The following is a 23,597-nucleotide window of genomic DNA, read 5'->3' on the forward strand; positions in this document are numbered from 1 at the left end:
AAAAGAAGATGTGGTATGGTTGCCAATGAGACAACTCTCCACAAGAGACCAAAATGACACAGAAATTAACAACTATAGGTCACCGTAGTTAATTAAACTTGTTCATAACAGTTGTTAAAAAATGATTTGGTTTATATGTAATTTTCAGGAATTTAACCCTGAATTTCATTCATTAATACATCTTTGGGTTTCAAAGCACCATTCTTTTTTTATTTGGTGTTTCCATAAAATATTTTGGAAACTCGAGGTTACATGATCAAACTTTACTCATGCCAAGTAGTTCTATATATTTGAAACAAAGATAAATTATGCACAACTTCTAAAAATTCCATTTCAACAAAGATAAATAAGAGGAATGATAATGGTGGTAATATTACTCCTTAATGTGATGATGTAGGGGAGAGTATCTGTAGGGGAGAGTATGGATTTTCTTGTACCTGACAGAATTAATATAATTCATTAGAGAGAGTATTCAGTAAAAATATTCAGTAAAAATTAATGTTGTCGTGACAGTTTAATCAGTGAGATACTAATATAATCTCAATAATTTCCTATTTTATGTCACATCTTCCTTTCACAATCCTGTATTCATGACCTTCAGAACAAAGCTATTCACTGTTATACATTTTGCATCATACAGCTTAATAAAAAGGAAACTGAAATCCTAAAAGTATTCAGAAAAAGAAAAAAACCAAACTAACTAAACTTTCCTTAAATGGATGTTAAGCCATCATCAACCAACTAAACTTTCCTTAAATTAATGTTAAGCCATCAAATTGATGTTAAGCCATCATCAACCAACTAAACTTTCCTTAAATGGATGTTATGCCATCATCAACCAACTAAACTTTCCTTAAATGGATGTTAAGCCATCATCAACCAACTAAACTTTCCTTAAATGGATGTTAAGCCATCATCAACCAACTAAACTTTCCTTAAATTAATGTTAAGTCATCATCAACCAACTAAACTTTCCTTAAATGGATGTTAAGCCATCATCAACCAACTAAACTTTCCTTAAATTGATGTTAAGTCATCATCAACTAACTAAACTTTCCTTAAATTAATGTTAAGCCATCATCAACCAACTAAACTTTCCTTAAATTAATGTTAAGCCATCATCAACCAACTAAACTTTCCTTAAATGGATGTTAAGCCATCATCAACCAACTAAACTTTCCTTAAATGGATGTTAAGCCATCATCAACCAACTAAACTTTCCTTAAATTGATGTTAAGCCATCATCAACCAACTAAACTTTCCTTAAATTAATGTTAAGTCATCATCAACCAACTAAACTTTCCTTAAATGGATGTTATGCCATCATCAACTAACTAAACTTTCCTTAAATGGATGTTATGTCATCATCAACCAACTAAACTTTCCTTAAATTAATGTTAAGTCATCATCAACCAACTAAACTTTCCTTAAATGGATGTTATGCCATCATCAACTAACTAAACTTTCCTTAAATGGATGTTATGCCATCATCAACCAACTAAACTTTCCTTAAATTGATGTTAAGTCATCATCAACCAACTAAACTTTCCTTAAATTAATGTTAAGCCATCATCAACCAACTAAACTTTCCTTAAATGGATGTTATGCCATCATCAACCAACTAAACTTTCCTTAAATTAATGTTAAGCCATCAAATTGATGTTAAGCCATCATCAACCAACTAAACTTTACTTAAATTAATGTTAAGCCATCATCAACCAACTAAACTTTCCTTAAATGGATGTTATGCCATCATCAACCAACTAAACTTTCCTTAAATTGATGTTAAGTCATCATCAACCAACTAAACTTTCCTTAAATTAATGTTAAGCCATCATCAACCAACTAAACTTTCCTTAAATGGATGTTAAGCCATCATCAACCAACTAAACTTTCCTTAAATGGATGTTAAGCCATCATCAACCAACTAAACTTTCCTTAAATTAATGTTAAGCCATCAAATTGATGTTAAGCCATCATCAACCAACTCAACTTTACTTAAATTAATGTTAAGCCATCATCAACCAACTAAACTTTCCTTAAATTAATGTTAAGCCATCAACAACCAACTAAACTTTCCTTAAATTAATGTTAAACCATCAGTAACCAACTTAACTTTCCTTAAATTGATGTTAAGCCATCATCAACCAACTAAACTTTCCTTAAATTAATGTTAAGCCATCATCAACCAACTAAACTTTCCTTTAATTAATGTTAAGCCATCAACAACCAACTAAACTTTCCTTAAATTGATGTTATGCCATCAACAACCAACTAAACTTTCCTTTAATGGATGTTAAGCCATCATCAACCAACTAAACTTTCCTTAAATTGATGTTATGCCATTATCAACCAACTAAACTTTCCTTAAATTAATGTTAAGCCATCAAATTGATGTTAAGCCATCATCAACCAACTCAACTTTACTTAAATTAATGTTAAGCCATCATCAACCAACTAAACTTTCCTTATATTGATGTTAAGTCATCATCAACTAACTAAACTTTCCTTAAATGGATGTTAAGCCATCATCAACCAACTAAACTTTCCTTAAATGGATGTTAAGCCATCATCAACCAACTAAACTTTCCTTAAATTGATGTTAAGCCATCATCAACCAACTAAACTTTCCTTAAATTAATGTTAAGTCATCATCAACCAACTAAACTTTCCTTAAATGGATGTTATGCCATCATCAACTAACTAAACTTTCCTTAAATGGATGTTATGTCATCATCAACCAACTAAACTTTCCTTAAATTAATGTTAAGTCATCATCAACCAACTAAACTTTCCTTAAATGGATGTTATGCCATCATCAACTAACTAAACTTTCCTTAAATGGATGTTATGCCATCATCAACCAACTAAACTTTCCTTAAATTGATGTTAAGTCATCATCAACCAACTAAACTTTCCTTAAATTAATGTTAAGCCATCATCAACCAACTAAACTTTCCTTAAATGGATGTTATGCCATCATCAACCAACTAAACTTTCCTTAAATTAATGTTAAGCCATCAAATTGATGTTAAGCCATCATCAACCAACTAAACTTTACTTAAATTAATGTTAAGCCATCATCAACCAACTAAACTTTCCTTAAATGGATGTTATGCCATCATCAACCAACTAAACTTTCCTTAAATTGATGTTAAGTCATCATCAACCAACTAAACTTTCCTTAAATTAATGTTAAGCCATCATCAACCAACTAAACTTTCCTTAAATGGATGTTAAGCCATCATCAACCAACTAAACTTTCCTTAAATGGATGTTAAGCCATCATCAACCAACTAAACTTTCCTTAAATTAATGTTAAGCCATCAAATTGATGTTAAGCCATCATCAACCAACTCAACTTTACTTAAATTAATGTTAAGCCATCATCAACCAACTAAACTTTCCTTAAATTAATGTTAAGCCATCAACAACCAACTAAACTTTCCTTAAATTAATGTTAAACCATCAGTAACCAACTAAACTTTCCTTAAATTGATGTTAAGCCATCATCAACCAACTAAACTTTCCTTAAATTAATGTTAAGCCATCATCAACCAACTAAACTTTCCTTTAATTAATGTTAAGCCATCAACAACCAACTAAACTTTCCTTAAATTGATGTTATGCCATCAACAACCAACTAAACTTTCCTTTAATGGATGTTAAGCCATCATCAACCAACTAAACTTTCCTTAAATTGATGTTATGCCATTATCAACCAACTAAACTTTCCTTAAATTAATGTTAAGCCATCAAATTGATGTTAAGCCATCATCAACCAACTCAACTTTACTTAAATTAATGTTAAGCCATCATCAACCAACTAAACTTTCCTTAAATTAATGTTATGCCATTATCAACCAACTAAACTTTACTTAAATTAATGTTAAGCCATCATCAACCAACTAAACTTTCCTTAAATTAATGTTATGCCATTATCAATCAACTAAACTTTCCTTAAATTAATGTTAAGCCATCAAATTGATGTTAAGCCATCATCAACCAACTAAAATTACTTAAATAAATGTTAAGCCATCAACAACCAACTAAACTTTCCTTAAATTGATTTTATGCCATTATCAACCAACTAAACTTTCCTTAAATTAATGTTAAGCCATCATCAACCAACTAAACTTTACTTAAATTAATGTTAAGCCATCATCAACCAACTAAACTTTCCTTAAATTAATGTTAAGCCATCAACAACCAACTAAACTTTCCTTAAATTGATGTTATGCCATTATCAACCAACTAAACTTTCCTTAAATTAATGTTAAGCCATCAAATTGATGTTAAGCCATCATCAACCAAGTAACCATTGCTTTATAGGATGTTAAGCAGCCATAAACCAAACTTGATATCATTGAGATGGGAGCCATCTCTGCGAGCCCTGCTGAAAATAATGTGTGGTAAAACATTTGTATCTTTACCATAGTGCATGTCAACAGAAACCACAGTATTTGACCTTTGACCTTTGAAGTTGTGCATAAATTATAACACACCCTCTGATGTTGGTTTATATACATGTCATGTATAACTTTGAAATCATAACAGTTCTCTAGATATTGAGCGGACACGATCTTTACCATAGGACATTGGGGTTGTCAACAGAAACCAGTTTTTGACCTTAAACTTTGACCTAGGAAGTTGTAAAAAAATTATGACACAGTCTCTGGTGTTGGTTTATATATATATGTCCAAAAATGAAATAGTCATTAAAACTTCAGATCCCTCTTTAGAAATTCTAGTAGTTACAAAAAAAAGTGCTCAACGTTTGATGGAAATCAACTAAAAAGGTCAGAAGACTAAAAGAAAAAAAGATTACAAATACATGTATGCAATTCCTCAATTTTTATTAGTTGAAGTTTCTACCAGGAATCTGAAGAGCAAACAATTACAGAATACAGAATGTCCTAAACAGGGGAAAAAGTGAAATAAGCTTGGATAGATTTTATTCAGTAGGTTGATTACAAAAGTTATTTGAAGTTATATTACACACAGATATAAAATATTCACCCAAAGATTAATACATGTACGTACCTATAATTCCTAAAATGATTTTTTTTCAACTTTTATTAAGACTTATATATGTTCGAATGATTAACATGATTAATCATCTGCCTTTTTTCATATCCCCACAGATGATAAATATTCATCATGAAAGATTTTTAAAGCAATAGAAAAAGCAAAAAATACTAGATTTTTGGCAAATTTCACATCAATATACAATATCCAAAGCAAAGGTCAATTTAAAAAACAAAACAAAGAATGTTTGGCTAATTAAGTGTACTTTAACAAAGTCAAAGCCTATTATAAGAATAAATCATATTCAATTCTACAAAATATTTAACAATATGATTATTTAAGTTTGTAAGTATCTGATTATGTGCTGATATTATCTAATATATCATCTATCAAAAACATTTGTGAAATGTTAACAATTCAGGTAATTTACATAAATGAACACCTACACAGTGAAACCTGAAGGCATTGTGCAAGATTAAAGAAATTAGAAAAAAAAACAGGTGTTCAATGGAGATTTAAATGTGATTAACCAGGGTGGGAATCAATTTACGGATGTAAATTTCTGTCAATCATATCATGGTACAATAGGATACTGGGTACAATTTCTTCAAACATCTTATAACATAAATATTTTGATAAAAAAGGCACTAAAACCCAGCTTTATTATCAAATACAGCAAAAAAAAAAAAAAATTCGCATACAGTTTCTCAGTTAGCTATAAAAGTTTAAAGTATTCCCAAAGTAGGATCACAATTACAGCATTCACCTGGTAATTTATACAATATAAAAAAGAAGATGTGGTATGATTGCCAATAAGACAACTGTCCACAAGAGACCAAAATGACACAGAAATTAACAACTACAGGTCACCCACCGTATGGCCTTCATGCATGGTAGTGCATTTGTGACAACTTTTTCACTTTATGGACAGACTTTTTCAGATCCGACAGAACAACACAGGGAATAGAGGAATCATTGTAAGTCTACTGAAAGTAGACAAATGCCATTTCTTGAATAATGTTTTGGAAAGACATTCAAAATTAGGGTCAGTCAGCAGGCAGGTTTGACAAACATATATAAACTTTTAAAGTTTGAATACAGAAAATCTAAAAATCTTGTTAATAAAAGAAATTTAGAAATGTTTACATGCATTTAATGTTGCATTTTTTAACTAATGGACAAATGCAGTATATATAGTTTACAAATAGTACTGGTCTCAGATTTATAAATAACAACATTGCAAAAATGTAATCAACAAAATCTCAACCATCCTATATTATCATATCTGAACTCGCTGAATGGTCAAACTCATCCTCAATAGATTAAAGCAAGGACAAAGTATCAAAGATTGAGTGCTTAAGTTTAAACATTTTTAAAGTTTAAGAGATTTTATCATAAATTGGAGTGTGACAATATTACTATCTTATGGTTATCTTTTATTGACACACACAGATATATTATATATTACACTCAAGGTAAATTTTTGTCCTTTTTGAACACATTATCACCAAATTTATTGATGATACTAGTAATACTTAAACAAAATTCTTATAGATGTACAATAATATAAACAAGAATCCAATGTTTACAATTTTAATGGTTGTAAAATTTGAGAAGGAAGTTTTCTGAAGGGAACTGGTCAACCTTTCATTCTTGATCTTTATCTTATCTTCAAACTAGAAAATAAATTTTACATTGATACTTTCAAAACATTGCAGATTTTGAGTAAACCAAAAAACAATTGACACAGAGAAGTGTAAGGTTAAAGAATATGCAAAACAACCCTACCTTATAGAAATATATTATACATCCAATTATAAAATTCCATAGTGAAACAATGTTTCTTTCTAAAATTGAAATTGGCCAGTATTCAAGTCATGCCCTTATCAAACATCTAAAAGTCATTGTAATAACCCAATCGTGGTACACCTGGGATAGCTTTACCTATGTTTTGTGTACTATAGTATATGATTGTTTGTTTTTAATCTTATAGTAAAACCTTGTTTACCTGGTATGAAAGCTATTTATCAATAAAAATTGTTACCTGTGCAGTGTTGAGTTCATAACTTATTAGTTATATTTTGATAGTTTAATATACTAAACATGTGACGTCTGTACACCTGAATTTCTAATTTGGTTCAGTTCATTCTAACTGCGTCACTAACACAAAAATTAAATAATTGTTTCCTTATGTCATTTGTTATTATACTGTCATTTCAAGTAAATATTTTTATGATATCAAACCATTCAAGAAGAATATAACATGATATGAGAAACTTACTTTATGTCTCAAAGTCCCTATTCTCCTATTTATGTTGTCCCTATTCTACTTTTTTGTCCCTACTCTCCTAATTATCTTACCCCTATTCTCCTGCTTATCTTGCCTATATTCTCCTATCTATCTTGTCCCTATTCTCCTATCTATATTGTCCCTATTCTCCTAACTATCTTGTCCCTATTCTCCTATCTATCTTGTCCCTATTCTCCTATCTATATTGTCCCTATTCTCCTATCTATATTGTCCCTATTCTACTACTTATCTTCTCCCTATTCTCCTACTGATCTTGACCCTATTCTAATAGTTAACTTGTCCATATTCTCTTAATTATGTTGTCCATATTCTCCTACTTATCTTGCCACTATTCTCCTACTTATCTTGTCCCTATTCTCCTACTTATCTTGCCCCTAATCTCCTATTTATCTTGTCCCTATTCTTTTAATTATCTTGTTCCTATTCTCCTACTTATCTTGCCCCTATTCTTCTACTTATCTTGTCCCCATTCTCCTACTTATCTTGCCCCTATTCTCCTAATTATCTTGCCCTATTCTGCTACTTATCTTGTCCCCATTCTCCTACTTTTCTTGCCCCTATTCTCCTACTTATCTTGTCCCTATTCTCCTAATTATCTTGTCCCTATTCTCCTAATTATCTTGCCCCATATTCTCCTACTTATCTTGTCCCTATTCTCCTAATTATGTTGTCCCTATTCTACTTTTCTTGTCCCTATTCTCCTAATTATCTTGCCCCTATTCTCCTGCTTATCTTGCCTATATTCTCCTATCTATCTTGTTCCTATTCTCCTATCTATCTTGTCCCTATTCTCCTAACTATCTTGTCCTTATTCTCCTATCTATCTTGTCCCTATTCTCATATCTATATTGTCCCTATTCTCCTAACTATCTTGTCCCTATTTTCCTATCTATCTTGTCCCTATTCTCCTATCTATATTGTACATATTCTCCTACTTATCTTGCCCCTAATCTCCTACTTATCTTGTCCCTATTCTCCTAATTATGTTGTCCCTATTCTACTTTTTTTGTCCCTACTCTCCTAATTATGTTGTCCCTATTCTACTTTTTTTGTCCCTATTCTCCTAATTATCTTGCCCCTATTCTCCTGCTTATCTTGCCCCTATTCTCCTGCTTATCTTTCCTATATTCTCCTATCTATCTTGTCCCTATTCTCCCATCTATCTTGTCCCTATTCTCCTTACTATCTTGTCCCTATTCTACTTATCTTGTCCCTATTCTCCTAACTACCTTGTCCCTATTGTACTACTTATCTTTTCCCTATTCTCCTACTGATCTTGACCCTATTCTACTAGTTAACTTGTCCTTATTCTCCTACTTATGTTGTCCCTATTCTACTTATCTTGTCCCTATTCTCCTGATCTTGTCCCTATTCTCCTACTTATCTTGCCACTATTTTCCTACTTATCTTGTCCATATTCTCTTAATTATGTTCTCCCTATTCTGCTAATTATCTTGCCCCTATTCTTCTGCTTATCTTGCCTATATTCTCCTATCTATCTTGTCCCTATTCTACTTTTCTTGTCCCTATTCTCCTATCTATCTTGTCCCTATTCTCCTATCTATATTGTCCCTATTCTCCTACTGATCTTGACCCTATTCTTCTAGATAACTTGTCCTTTATCTCCTAATTATGTTGTCCCTATTCTACTTATCTTTTCCCTATTCTCCTTATCTTGTCCCTATTCTCCTACTTATCTTGCCACTATTCTCCTACTTATCTTGTCCATATTCTCTTAATTATGTTGTCCCTATTCTCCTACTTATCATGCCACTATTCTCCTACTTATCTTGTCCCTATTCTCCTACTTATCTTGCTTCTAATTCTCCTACTTATCTTGTCCCTATTCTCCTACTTATCTTGTCCCTATTCTCCTACTTATTTTGCCACTATTCTCCAACTTATCTTGTCCATATTCTCTTAATTATATTGTCCCTATTCTCCTAATTATCTTTTCCCTATTCTCCTGCTTATCTTGCCAATACTCTCCTATCTATCTTGTCCCTATTCTCCTATCTATCTTGTCCCTATTCTCCTACTGATCTTGACCCTATTCTTCTAGTTAACTTGTCCTTATTCTCCTAATTATGTTGTCCCTATTCTACTTATCTTTTCCCCATTCTCCTTATTTTGTCCCTATTCTTCTACTTATCTGGCCACTATTCTCCTACTTATCTTGTCCATATTCTCTTAATTATGTTGACCCTATTCTCCTACTTATCTTGCCACTATTCTCCTACTTATCTTGTCCCTATTCTCCTACTTATCTTGCTTCTATTCTCCTACTTATCTTGTCCTTATTCTCCTAATTATCTTGTCCCCATTCTCCTAATTACCTTGTCCCTATTTTCCTTCTTATCTTGTCCCAAATCTCCAACTGATCTTGCCCCTATTCTCCTACTTATCTTGTTCCTATTTTCCTTCTTATCTTGCCCCTATTCTTCTATCTATCTTGTCCCCATTCTACTTATATTGTCCATATTCTCCTGCTTATCTTGTCCCTATTCTATTTGTTTTGTCCCTATTCTCCTACTGAAGTTGTCCCTATATTCTCCTGCCTATCTTGACCCTATTCTACTTATCTTTTGTCCCTATTCTCTTGCTTAACTTCCACATATACTCCTACCCATATTGTCCTTATTCTACTTATCTTGTCCCTGTTCTACTACTTATCTTGTCCCTATTTTACTTATATTGTCCCTAGTCTATTTATATTGTCCCTATTCTCTTACCCATCTTGTCCCTATTTCCCTACTAATCTTATCATACAGAGATGATTAAGTATTTTAAAGGCATATAGTATGTAAGATTTAATATAAGTTTGTGCATGTTGACATATTTTCATGAGTTCCTGATGAATTTTGATGGAGAACTTTATGACTGTCACTTTTATTATAAAACATAACAGTTTTACAACATGATTATGATCTACAGAATGTATATTTTATACTTATACAAAAAATGTACTATATATTGGAACACGTGATTTATCACACACTGATAGGGGAGTTAACGTTTTTTCGTTATGTCCTAAAAATTTCAACTTTATTGATTATGTCTTCAATCAGAATATATTTATGTTATGGTTTGCTCTCATCAATAATGAACTTATTATACATCAATTTTTACTTTTCTAATTTCCTTTTGCTTTCTGCTTTCTGTAAAGAAAATATGCCAGAGGCTGTCTTCAACATGCAGTGAGGTGTGAGCTTTTGCTCTTTGTTGAAGGCATCATTGTGACTTTGAGATGATGTACAGCAATAAAAGTGCTGATACATGTACTTTGATTTAGGTTTCTCTATATAAGACATAATGTTAACTTTCTTATCTCTTTTCTTCTTCGTGTTAGATTGATGTATCATTATCTCCCTATATTCTTCTTCAGAATAACTTTTCTTACTAAGAGCGGGCGGGCGGAGGAATGTCAGTTAAATTCCTGTTTTCCTAATTAGAATGATTTGAGTAGTTGAAAGCATAATTGAGATAAATTAGAAATATACATTATCCAATTTCATTGTACCAAATTCATAATTCTCATTTGTCTCAATACTGCAGTAAGAAACTGATTATGCTTTTAAAAAATTTGCTGGCCAGCACATATGGTTTCCCATATGCACATGTCTATCTTGAGATTAATGATCATAGATCCAATGCCCCTCTGAATGGACTTGGTATCCTAATTCACTTCATACTCATTCTAAATTTCAAATAATATCAATTCAATCTGTTCCTACAGTCATGTCTTACAAATATTATATAATTTCTCAAACTCATATAAAGAGCATGACTATTAAAGTTTTACTGTCTTCAGTTTAAGGATGTACTTGTCTTCAGTGAGGTTTTGGAATAGGTGTCAAATGTTCGGACTCCTTAAGGTTTTCCCATACGATACAAGGTAAAATATTTTGCCCCATAATACCTATTTATCTTTTAGCATGTTTAGCATAAGACTTATAATAGCTCATAAAAGGTCATTTGGCAAAATTTAAGCAGATTCTTGATTTTCTTTCTTTTGATTTGAGACCCAAATAATACCAATGCAAGTATGAGGTAAAAGTCAGAGTCAGCCTTTTCCCGCCATATTTTATCAATCAAATATCTCGAAAAGGAGCTCCATTACCTATCAACATTTTTAGCTTATTTTGATCCTTAACTAATACTCTTAAAGCTTAAAGTATCAATTTTAAATTCTTGATTTATTCAATTTTACCTTAGATCACCTTAAAGTACATCCTAAAATAGGAACTTTGAAATCAGCATCCCAAAATTACACTGCTGACTGACCTAAGAAAAGTTTCTATCATCTGACATACATATACATATCTAAGGTACCTGATTATTTCGTCAAGGTTATAAATCCTTCACAAAAAAGGCATTATTCCATGAAACAAGGGTCCACTAAACTTTGTATGAGAATTTCACTTGAACACCTGTTATACCATAATCACAGACAAATTGTCTTTGGAGAGATTTTGTATAATCTGACCACAACTATTTACAGGTAAGTATAAACCTCATAAATGTTTGTATTCATTGGTGTTTGTCATCTGTAATAGATTGACAAGGAGATTAGGTGGTTCCATTCATAAATTAGATAGACTACACATGAATGTACTTTACAAAATAATTAATCTTCTATACACTTTAAGGTCACATTTGACATCATGAAGGTGTTCGCTATTTATGTATAGATTATTAGAAATACTAGACTTGACATTTTCATTATGAAATATTTTTTAAAGTTTTGCTTTAGGTAAAAACAAATTACACATTTATTCCGTGACAGATTTTTGGTCCATTTCTGCTCAAATTTTTAAACAGGAAATCTTTTTCATAAAATAAAACTTGTTTAAAACATATTTTTCAACACCAGATAAACTGTTTATTACCTGCATATTCAAATAACACAAACTTTTTGAAGTTATAATTCTCTTGGTTAATAGATCAGTTTAGGTGACATTTTGAAGATTAATTAACAGTCATATATTGGCTAGATTTAACTTTCATTTTTAAAAATATTTTAACATATCAGTAAATTACAAGCATTTTTTTTCAGATGCTATTTACTGATCTTGGAAAATCTTATTTTAAAGTTTGGAAACATGCCATTAAAAGGTTTAACAAATTTATTCATGTTTAAAAAAAAAGTAATCTGAGAATATATGAATGTAAATTGCCAAGAAAAAAGAGGTCCACTATCAGAATAAAAAATAATTTAAAAATTTTGAAAAACTGGATTTGAACATTCTCTCTCAATCATAAAAAAGTTTCTGTTACAAGTTTCACAAAATATCATCCCCAAAAAAAATCCAACAGTCACCACATGATCTTTGATACACTAAGTTTCATAATTTCTATGCAATAGCTACTAACCTTTGTTAATCTGTGAATTATTTACACCTGATTTATTGTTGTGAAAACATTGGTAAATACAGTTCCTTTTGTACACAGCTATAACCAGCTATAACTATATATAAATAGCATAGCATAAATAAATAAATAATATGTAACAGATTAATTCTAAAATTATCTTTCTGGTATCAGAATTTTGTCCTATGTCAGTGTTTGGAAGGGTGCTTCTTTCAAGTTTAAAAAAAAACAAATGTTTTGACCTCCTGTTTAATAATTTTAAGATGCAGTCAGGATAATTATACTATATTATACAGAAATACATGTTGTAGTCTGAATTTACTTTCTGTCTGTTGTGTCTTTGACTTCTGGCAAATCAAATTCTTGACTGTTCTGTGTTCAATCTTCTATCACTGCATGCTGAAATAATCAAAATGATACTTTAAAATTGTTATTATATGAAGTGATTTGAAATATTAAGCTTAATTATTTATGACATAGTAAAATAAACTATTGTAAACAATCAATCAGCCAATCTTAAAATAGTCCAAAATTCTGAACTAGAAAGTATCCTGTTCATGAATTATAAATGTCCAATCTACATATTAATTATCAGAAACAAAAACTATACTCAGAACAAAATACACTGTACTTCAAATTACACCATTACTGATCATTACTCCTACCATAGTTTTTTGGGGTTGTTTTATTTTGTTGAGTCAATAGCTTTTTCATGTTGAATATGGATAGCAAAATTTTAGTCAATGAATATTCTTTATGGTATGTACCTTAATCTAATTTGCCTTTTTCTTCCATTGACTTTTGTTTAATAGTTAAAGAATTAAATATAGGCTGGCTATATTTGTATTATAAATTTAAATTGAATATTGGATGGATGTATTAAAAATTTTCTATGGAAACTAAAAATAACTACATCAAACAATCAACACTTAACATTATATCTATATACATTTGTATTTATTACAGTTTTCAAATAAATAGGCAAAAATGCATCAAAAGTTGGTAAAAATTGTCATATAAGGGCAATTAATCATGTTTGCAATGTTTGCAATTTTGGCCATGTTGATTTATTTTTAAGTCTTGTCTTGCTGGCAGTCAGGATGACTGGCCACATCTTAAAACATAACTAGATAACAAGATGAGTGTGGTCACATTTGGTTAAAATTGGCCGAGACTACAACAAAAGTCAAAGCCAAACGTTGAGATTAGCTCTCTTGGCTCTGTGTGCCAGGTGGCTTAAGAGAAATTATAATCGTTGCTGTAAACTTAGGACTTAGCAAACAATTAAAGGTTCATGATTCTTTTTATACTTTAACAAAACCAAATGTTTTACTGATTGCTTTAAATAAAATTAGAAGCCATGTGTCTACACAATGTCTCATTTGTATATAAAACAAATTCCTTCAACCTATTAGATTTTGAAAAGGCAGTTTAAAACCTGTTTACGACCCCTTAATAAACTTTATTTCTAACTTAATTCTTATAGTTTCTGGTTAAAAAACCATAAGAAATGTCCAAAATCGTGTTTACATCGCTAATCAACTGCATGGTATAAAATATCTTAAATTTAACCATCCAATATCAATTCTTCATCACTTTCAGTACAGATCAATCTTCAACTGGTCTAAAAAAAAATATAAATACAAGCAATGACCTTGAACAGTGAATCATTGACACATATATAATGCACTTTTACTCAACATAACATCTTCCAATAAAAACTTCATCAATTATACAGAGTCACATGATATCTTGTATGATTCAAAAGACAAAACATATATAAGAGGAATTGATTTCAATATGTCTATCTGAGTATGTCAGTTTCTGTTCCACTGGTAATCAAATTGATCTGTTTTGAAAGAATTTATGCAAGGATATGTTCAATTAATTCTTTATTTTGATGCAAAGTTATAGGTTACTTTAATATGGTTCTGACAATCTGTAATGGAAAGCTTTTCTTCTTTTAGATATAGCTGGGATCTCAATAATTCTCAAAATTAAAAGCGACATAATCAACAGTCAACAAGCATATTGAAACAATAAAGTTTATGATTTGTGTAAAAGAATGGAATAACTGTAATTTCAGACTTTTTGGGGTGCATCTATTATTAACAAATTGCGATTTCACGTAATTAATGCAGATACATCAGATTCCTGACTTAGGACAGGTGAAAACATTTGCAGCGGGATTAAACGTTTTAATCCTGGTACTTTTGATAACTATTTAATGGATCCAAACCTTCTCCCTTTTTCTAAAACAATAGCATAACATCACAACATAGAAAACACACACAGTAAAATATCAATTGGCAGGCTTAACTCAATCAAAAAACGTACATTAATGTACTATAAACGAATAAATTTGAGCTGCTATATCTGAATGCAAATGCACAGTTAATAAAATATTAGGGACAAACATTCCAGGCCAAAAGGCAATCAAAAACAAGTCCAAACAAAGCCATGGCAAGTCACCACTGCGAATTATAAGATAAGATAAGATAAGATAAGATAAGATAAGAAATTTTATTTCAAGTCGGGTTACATTAAATACAAAACATAAGCTCTGTAGAGCTTTTTGCCGACATTAATAACAATAACAACACACATATTAAGATATATAAAACACACATATGGGACATACAAATTATGATAGCTATATTGCAAGTAAAAAGTTCATAAATAAAAAGCATAGCACATGCAAGCAAAGCACTAAAACTGAAACATAAGCACATGCAAAGCAGAATGAAATAAATAAAGCAAACTAATTTCTATAAGCTACATGGAACAAACATTTAACACAAAATAAAATAAAGGTATTAAGATCTGCAGGAGCCACACCTGCATGAGTTGCCATTCCAGTTGTTGATCATACTTTTAAACTGGTTTAGGTTTGTCTGTGCACGGATCGTGTCAGGCAACTCATTCCATAGTGTAGCTCCAGCATATCTTAATGAATGAAGGCCAAAATGTGTGGTTCTCACCTGTGGAATTTCAACAGTTTGTTGTTTTCTAAAAGTATAAGATACATTTTTGAAATTAATGATATCATGGAGATACACCGGTGATTCTTTATGTAATATTTTAAAAGTTTCTATTGCCATCATTCTTAGGCGTCTTATTTTTAAAGACGGTAAAAATTATTTAACCCTTCGAAAATATTCACTCTAGAAAAAAAAAACGGTTTTAAAAAAATACAGGTAAATCTTGAAGTTTTATATAAAATGTTTATTTGGCAATAAATATTTGAATTGAATAACAAACAGCACAAACATTTCTGAATTTACCATTTCATAGATTTCAGTTTTGTTTAGCTATTAATATCATACTGCACAAAATCAATAAATTTTAGGTATATTGGTAAAGAGTCAAAATCTCAGTTCTCAGTGTTGACCATTTAATGATAGACATATTCATAGCTTGAAAAGGGAAGTAGAATGGAATTGTGGATAATGAAAACCAAAAAAAAATTGTAATCATTTGTAACACAAATTTACTTAACAGTCCACAAAGTCATGATGGGGTCTGAAAGACGACTTCAACATCAATTTATCTTTTAAGAACCCTGAGTTAAAAAACATTAACCTTTGGAATAAGTTAATAACTGAGAGATACATACCCCATAAGCAGTGATATGCTTCCCTTTTGTTGAACATTTAAAGCCCTAATGTTAAATAGAAAATAGTAGAACATTTACCAATTTCACTTTCGACCTCTATCAGTTTATGACAAAAAAAGTCTTCTTACATGCCACAGCACTGACATGATATAATTGCTCTCAAATTGTCAAAAGTGTAAATGAAATACTGTGGATTCATTATTATTCCTTGTATATCAATTTTTCGTGGATTTCGTGGGAACAGGTGAAACACAAAATTAAATTTTCAACCTGAATACCAAATTTTCTATAGGCTTTGTATGCAGATTTCGCCAAAACCACAAAATTAAATATCCATGAACATGTAAGTTTTCCTCAATCCACAAAAATTGGTATCCACAAAATAAATGAATCCACAGTAATTAGCCTTGTCAAACTAACCCTTTTTCAGTTGACTCTTCAATCATAAATCCTGCCAAGTTTCTAAGGAAAAAATAAACAATTGTGAAAGTAAATAGACTGGGACAAACAAACGACATTGGCCATATGTTTGCTATAATCATGTTTATAATGATAATTACTTTCTTCAGGGATGGACAACAGAGCTAGATAATTAAAAAGTATTAGTGAATTTTTATTGTATGTATTAATTACTATGAATAGTGCTACATGTACTAAATTAATTTCTAGAAAATAGTTATAGTGAGATCATCAACAATATGTGATAATAGTATTAGTGAAATGTAAGTACCAGCAGTTTATTGTAACATTGTACTGAGTAGGTTGACAATACTCATTTGGACTAATGGATTCTTCTCATCTTTAAAATAGTATTTCCAATAAATATGCATCAAGTTTCAGTTAAAATCTAATTTTATTCCCAAGTCCACTATTTTTTTTATTTTTTTGTTTTGTTATACTGTTAGCTGATGAGTAAGACTGGTGATTGCAACTGCAAATTTGATTTTCACAGATTTTTAAAACCATCTATCTGAGATAGTATAAATAGAAGTGACTGCACATGAAATCACTTTGATGATTCATTACTTGGAGCTTTATTATTTTCTAAGAAATATTTAGAACAATGTATATATATAAGTATCCAAATATAGATAAACCAATTTTTAACATTATATACAATTTTACTTCAAATTTGTTTATGAATTTTTAAATTGATCTTTATAGGCAGAGGGGATCAAAAAGGTTTTTTTTAATTCTTTAATTGCACCATTTTGTGGACAAACTACTTTTGGCTTTGAAAATTTCAACTTATAGCCTTCTTGTTAAGCTAGATTGAACCAAGAAAAGCAAAACAATTTTATAAAATTGCAGCAAATTATAATGTTTTATAATGATATAGGTCATATTCAATAATTTCAACAAATCAATTGTTGAACTAAATTTAAAGTTTTAACACAACTATTTTATAATAGCATGATATAAGTAACTTTATTCAAACTTATATGGAGTGATTACACGTGCTAAATAATTGGAGACTACCATTTTGACTAAGTCTCACAAACCCCAAAAGATATATACTGGTATATCCTAGAACATGGAGCATAGCTGAGTAGAACATAGGCAACAATATCTCTGTCTACATGTCTTAATTGTTCACATAGAAAACTATCAATATCATAAAGTCTAATATTATATGGAATTTATCAGTTTTAAAATTCACAACTCCACTATTAATCAGGAGGTGAAAGTGTAAGGCAAAATAGTGTCCTGGGAAATTGTGTCCACATGGACACTATTTCCTACAATTTAGGTATTCAATAATGTCCATTGCCATTGATTATTGTTCCCTAAATGGACAGATTGTAATAGCAATATCTATGAAATAGTGTCCACTTGACTACAGAATGTGATGAAATAGAGGACATTATTTCATGGTGGACATTATCAAATCCTACTATTATTAACAAATTATGTCCTCCAAGGGAAGTAGTACAATGGTCATTATAATGTTTTATTATGCTTGAATTTTAATAAGATAAAAACGTTTAATTAGAAATTGATTAATATAAACAAAATAAAAAATGGATGGAAAGGAATACAGAAAAATTTACAACTATATAAGTTATAAGAAATATCCTTATAATACAAATCTAAATGAAAGAAGAACTATTAGAAGGAAATGTGAAAAGTTTAAAATTAAATTTGAAGAACTGTACTATATGTACATGTACCATGACAAGAAGGCAAAAGAAAATGTGGAAAAACTAGTGGTACACTGTGACAAGCTAGATGCTGTTTTATTCATATGTCATGATGAAAGTGGATATATATATATATATTATAAGAACATCAGCATGGTATGAATGCCAATGAGATATTTTACTGAAGTAATTCCTGTCAAAGTAACAAAATTAGTGTATTAAAAATTAGCAAGTATAGATAAGAATACAGTCAGTAATATAACTTAGCAATGAATGTTATTTAATCATATATATAAAAAAAAGTCCAGGAGGACAAAAATGTCATGTGAAAAAATGTCCAGGTGGACATCTTATCACTGAAGTATAGTATTTAATTATGTCCACTTTCAGGGACACTTTTTCATACCTGAGGACAGTTTTTCATAGAAAAATGTGTCCAGGACACATATAAATAAGTAAATATTGTCCCGAGACCGTATTTACTAGGAAATAATGTCCGGTGGACACTTTTTCATTGGGGACATTATTAAATCCTACAAAAGCATGACCACATGAACCAGTGCAGAATCATTTATATTATGGGAAAGATACCATTGATTTCATGGCACTCACTACTAAAGGAAATTTGTGTCACTATATTGTAAAACTTAAAATTCAAGGAACCAGTCTTATGTAAAATTGCTGATAAAATTGTCTGGTATGTGAACTCTTTTAGTTCAAGAATAAAAATGTATCAAGTTTTTTGTTATTGGAAGGTGAAAGACCTTGAATACTCACATTACAACATGCTTAATAGTTAGAACCAATTAGCATCCCATAAAATGTCTCATTGACAATTTGACATTACTGCTCTTAAAAGGCAAACCTCAACTGGGAATTGGGTTCAGATTATTTACTAAAAAGCAATGAATATTTACCTAATCTGCCTAACAAATGAATCATTATCAATTGCTTCTGGTTGAAAAGATTTTCAGTTGGCTTTTTATCTAAGTAACAGCATATGGTTTATATTTTCCTATTTTGCCCAAAAAAAAAGATGGATAGAATCCTCCAGTAACAATACTTTGCTTTTAATAAGATCTATTTATGGAAAACTAATATTTCTGGGACTGGGACCCTTAATTATATACAACTGTCAGTATCCTATGAAAACAAATAACAAATAACATTCATCTTATGTATCTCTAACACAAAAGTTGTATAGGAGGTCCCAAGAAGATCGTTGATAATAAAATTTTCAGTGTTTTGGAGATCAAGTTTCCTTAGAGCATTAATTTGCTTCCTGTTCAGTAAACTTAACATTACCTTCACCACAAAAAAAAAAGAAATCCACAAAATTATTCTTTGTTATGAATTAAACATTGTGTATTTAAAAAAAATTTCAATTCATTACATTTATAAAAGTACTCCTGAACAGAAAAAAAACCAATCAAACATTTTATTGTATAAATTATATAAGAAAAGTAAGAATAGTCTGCTCACTGGATAACTTTCAAAGCATATGTTCTTCAATTTCAAATCCTCTTAATTTTGTATTAATCCAATAAACTGTAATATTTACAGCTTAGTGTCAAAGAAAAACTTGGAAATTTGCCTAAAATATAACTGTCAAAGGCCCAATAAGACTGGAACATCAGACTTAAAAATTCATGTTGAAAGGGGCCTAAATTTTCCAATCTTAACAGCAGTCTAAAATTTGTAGATATTAGATCCAACCATTAAACGCTGAACTGTGTGACATTTTAAATTCCCTTCAATCTAAAAGGTAAAGTCCCATAACTCTGGAATAAAAAACAAAAGACTACATTGCTCACCTGAACCTTCATCAATGGCCACTTTTTATTCAAAATCATATTTATTAGTAAAGGGGAGAACGTAATCAATTACAGTCACCTACCTACCTATTTGTCCCTTGTTGTTTAAGGTACAAATAAGAAGTCCTATTTCAAAACATCTTACAATTTTAATGTCAATTGGCAATTATGTACAAATGTTCATGTTGAATGCTTTTGTCCCAATTCAGTTTTAAAATTCATAAAGGAGCATAACTCAAGAATGATAAGCAACTCGCTAGTTTCTTTAGTCACCTATTCTTACATTGACTAGGACGTCTTTTAAACTGTGGGTAATGCTGTGTGTTTGTTTATTCTACATTGGCTAGTGGTATAAGGGAGCAATGGGGTCTCACAAAACGTGTTTAACCCTGCTTCATTTTAGCTCAGCTGTCCCAAGTCAGAAGCCTCTGGTTATTTTTAGTTTTGAAAGTTTTTTAATTTTAGTTCATTTGCATGTTTTTGATTTTGGTGTGAACAGCTAGGTGTGAAGTCCATTTTTATTGAACTAGTATACATTTTGTTGAGGGGTCAGCTGACCCATTGTGGCCTTTGGCTGTATTGCTCTTAGGTTGGGTTTTTGTTTCTTTGACACATTCCCAATTTCCATTCTCAATTCCATATTAATCAAGAACACATCCTAAATAGTTGCTTGTGTCATAATTTATGAAAATTGAAAACCTTACTTTGTATGCTTCTTGTAAAAATGTGCTAGTGGGTCCTTTGCTGTCAGCTTTCTACTTCTTTTTACTTTTTAAAATAGAAAAGCAGTTAAATCCAATTTAATATCATTCAGTAGTCACATGGTTATGTTTTATAGAAAAGGTCAGTTTTGTCTCACATCAATGATGTCTAAGAATGCAACATAAAAGGGAATTATTTTTAACAGAAAAGCAAAGATTTTTCCAAATGAGTTGTATTGCACCAAAATATATAATGCTCATCATTATATCGTGATCAACAACTGTGCAAAATTCATTGACTTTCTATAGATATACTTATGGAGTTTTTGCATTTCAAACAGGAAATTTCTAAAATTTAGGATTTTTTTTTACAGAAGTGAAATTTAACAAAATAAATATGTTGAAGTTTAACAAAATATGATATGAACATCAACACCTATAGTGCATAATAGACATTCCTAACTTTACTTATGGGATGTTTGCATTTACAAAATCTGTTCACTTTTTTTTTCCTTTTTTTTTACAAAAACAAATGTTTTTCTCAAAAATTACTTCAAGCCTATGCACAAAATATGACATGCACATCTACCTATTATGCACAATAGCTGTGCAAAATTTCATTGACCTCTTAATACCTATACTTTCGTTCTTTTTCTGTTTCAAAAGTTGAAGACTGACAGACGGACTGACAAAATGATGCTCCTGCATCCTTGATTTGAGAACCTAATTACCAATTCTCTTTATAACAATTGTTCATAATACATACCTTTTTCCTGTAGTTTCTATATCTCTTATGCATGTACACTGGTCAGTTCTTCACCAGTAATGACCATTGTTTACAATACAGTGCAGATGATCATATGTTGACATTACAGCATGGCGGTCTGACTGTAATTACTTCTCCATGGGTGATAATTACATATCAATTACCTGTAATATACAGCAATAATATGCATTTAAAAATTATCAATTCATATCTTTGCTCATACAAGAGTCTTATATAATGCATAAAAAAGAACATTAAAACGAAAAATTCAAGACAATTTTAAAGAAAAATAATGTGTGTTCCTTTCCTCAAGTGTAGACTGTTAAGCATTTCCCTGAAAGTAGTGATGCCCAAGGATCTGAAAAAAAATAGGGAATCTTTAACTAATACCTTATGATCACTATATATTTTTTTAGAATTCAATATGAAAAATAGATTTACAAATATGTTCAAAATTCATAATAACTAAAGTCATATTTATTATTAATTATCTTTATTTTACCTGTACTGTTACATATAAAATGAATGCGTGCAAATGTAAATCAAAAACATTTTAATCATGGAATGTGCCTACAGTTATGGGCCTAAATCGATGTTTCTTAATATACATGTATGATGAGACAATTCTCCACAAGAGACCAATTGACATAATTGTAAACATCTATTTAAGGTCACCTTACGGCCTTTAACAATGAGCATATGGAGTTGATTGATATAATTTGGTCATGTTGACTTGTTTGTAGATGTTGGCTTGTTCATTACTCTTGCTTTTAAAAGTTTCTCTCAATTTGTTACAGTTTTCAAGACAAAAGGATAAATGAACTAAATTCTTAATTTCTTCATTGATGGGTGTTTGATTTTTAAAATTACTCCTTTAAGATGTCATCTGCCAGTTTTGATGCAAATGAACAATTGGTAGATTCATCATTCCATACCCGTACCCAGGGGGGGTTCAGGGGGTTCGGACGAACCCCCCCTTGAAATCAAATAAGCACTGTTAAAGTCAACGTTTTGTTCAAATTGTGACTGTTAAAGTTGAGTTCATGAGTCCAACGAACTCCCCCTTGGAAATTCCTGGCTACGGGCCTGCATTCTGAACATTGCCCCAGTCAGATTTTCTCTATTTATATCAGTTTTCAAGATAATATATGATATTCAAAACTTTTTTATCCCTATGTTCTATTTCTATCCATGTTCACCATGTTGGTTGGCAAGCAAGGTCATCAGGGACAAGTTTTAAACTGGATACCCCAATGATAATTGTGGGTACCGGTAATTATTTTACAATTAATAGGTCCAGTTATATCAGAGGATTTTTTTAAAAGTAAAAGTTTGATGATGATTGACACCAAATGATGAGAAACATTCTCTTGTCCCTTTTTTGAGACATAAGGGATAGTGACCAATTGTGGCAGAATCTATTACTTAAAATCTTAATATTTCAGAAGGTTGAAGACCTACATGCTTCATACCTTGTAAATCAATGTCTCTAATATATGTAGTGTTGTTACATATTCTGACAAATGTAAAGAAAGGATACAGCAGAAACCTTCTATATCTATATGTGCTTGTCCAAAGTCAAGTCACATTACTGAAAGTCAACTTTAAGAATAGGACACAGATTTTGAACAAAGGACAGCCACACTTTGTAGTGACATGATCATTGGTCTCAGGGCACAGATTTTAGGCTGAACACAGCGCCATATATTTTAGTATCATGATGTCATAGGGCAAAGACCTGAGGACAAGAAGAAAATAAAGATTTGAGGCTGGATATAGATTTGGCTCTTACATATATATATATGTATATCAAAATTTCAATGCAAAAACAGATGCTAATAGTAATAATA

The 23,597-nt window shown here is 30.7% G+C and overlaps 1 protein-coding gene across 9 annotated transcripts in view; it reads right to left on the reverse strand.

The window, feature by feature from the left end:
* LOC139488781 (uncharacterized) overlaps window positions 1–23,597 on the reverse strand; it is a 67,337-nt gene that overhangs the window by 40,768 nt on the left and 2,972 nt on the right. For 2 of the 9 annotated variants that reach the window (XR_011656077.1, XM_071274687.1), the window contains exon 1: window positions 11,672–11,849. The gene's annotated coding sequence lies outside the window, so the exon portion shown is untranslated. Of the gene's footprint in view, window positions 1–6,617; window positions 6,639–6,816; window positions 7,024–11,671; window positions 11,850–13,031; window positions 13,109–15,690; window positions 15,719–16,745; window positions 16,788–21,747; window positions 21,912–23,597 lie in introns of those variants that run through there. The other 7 variants (XM_071274684.1, XM_071274685.1, XM_071274686.1 and 4 more) reach the window with 7 other exon arrangements.

Source organism: Mytilus edulis, chromosome 9, assembly GCF_963676685.1.
Source record: "Mytilus edulis chromosome 9, xbMytEdul2.2, whole genome shotgun sequence".
In the NCBI taxonomy this organism is placed as follows: domain Eukaryota; kingdom Metazoa; phylum Mollusca; class Bivalvia; order Mytilida; family Mytilidae; genus Mytilus; species Mytilus edulis.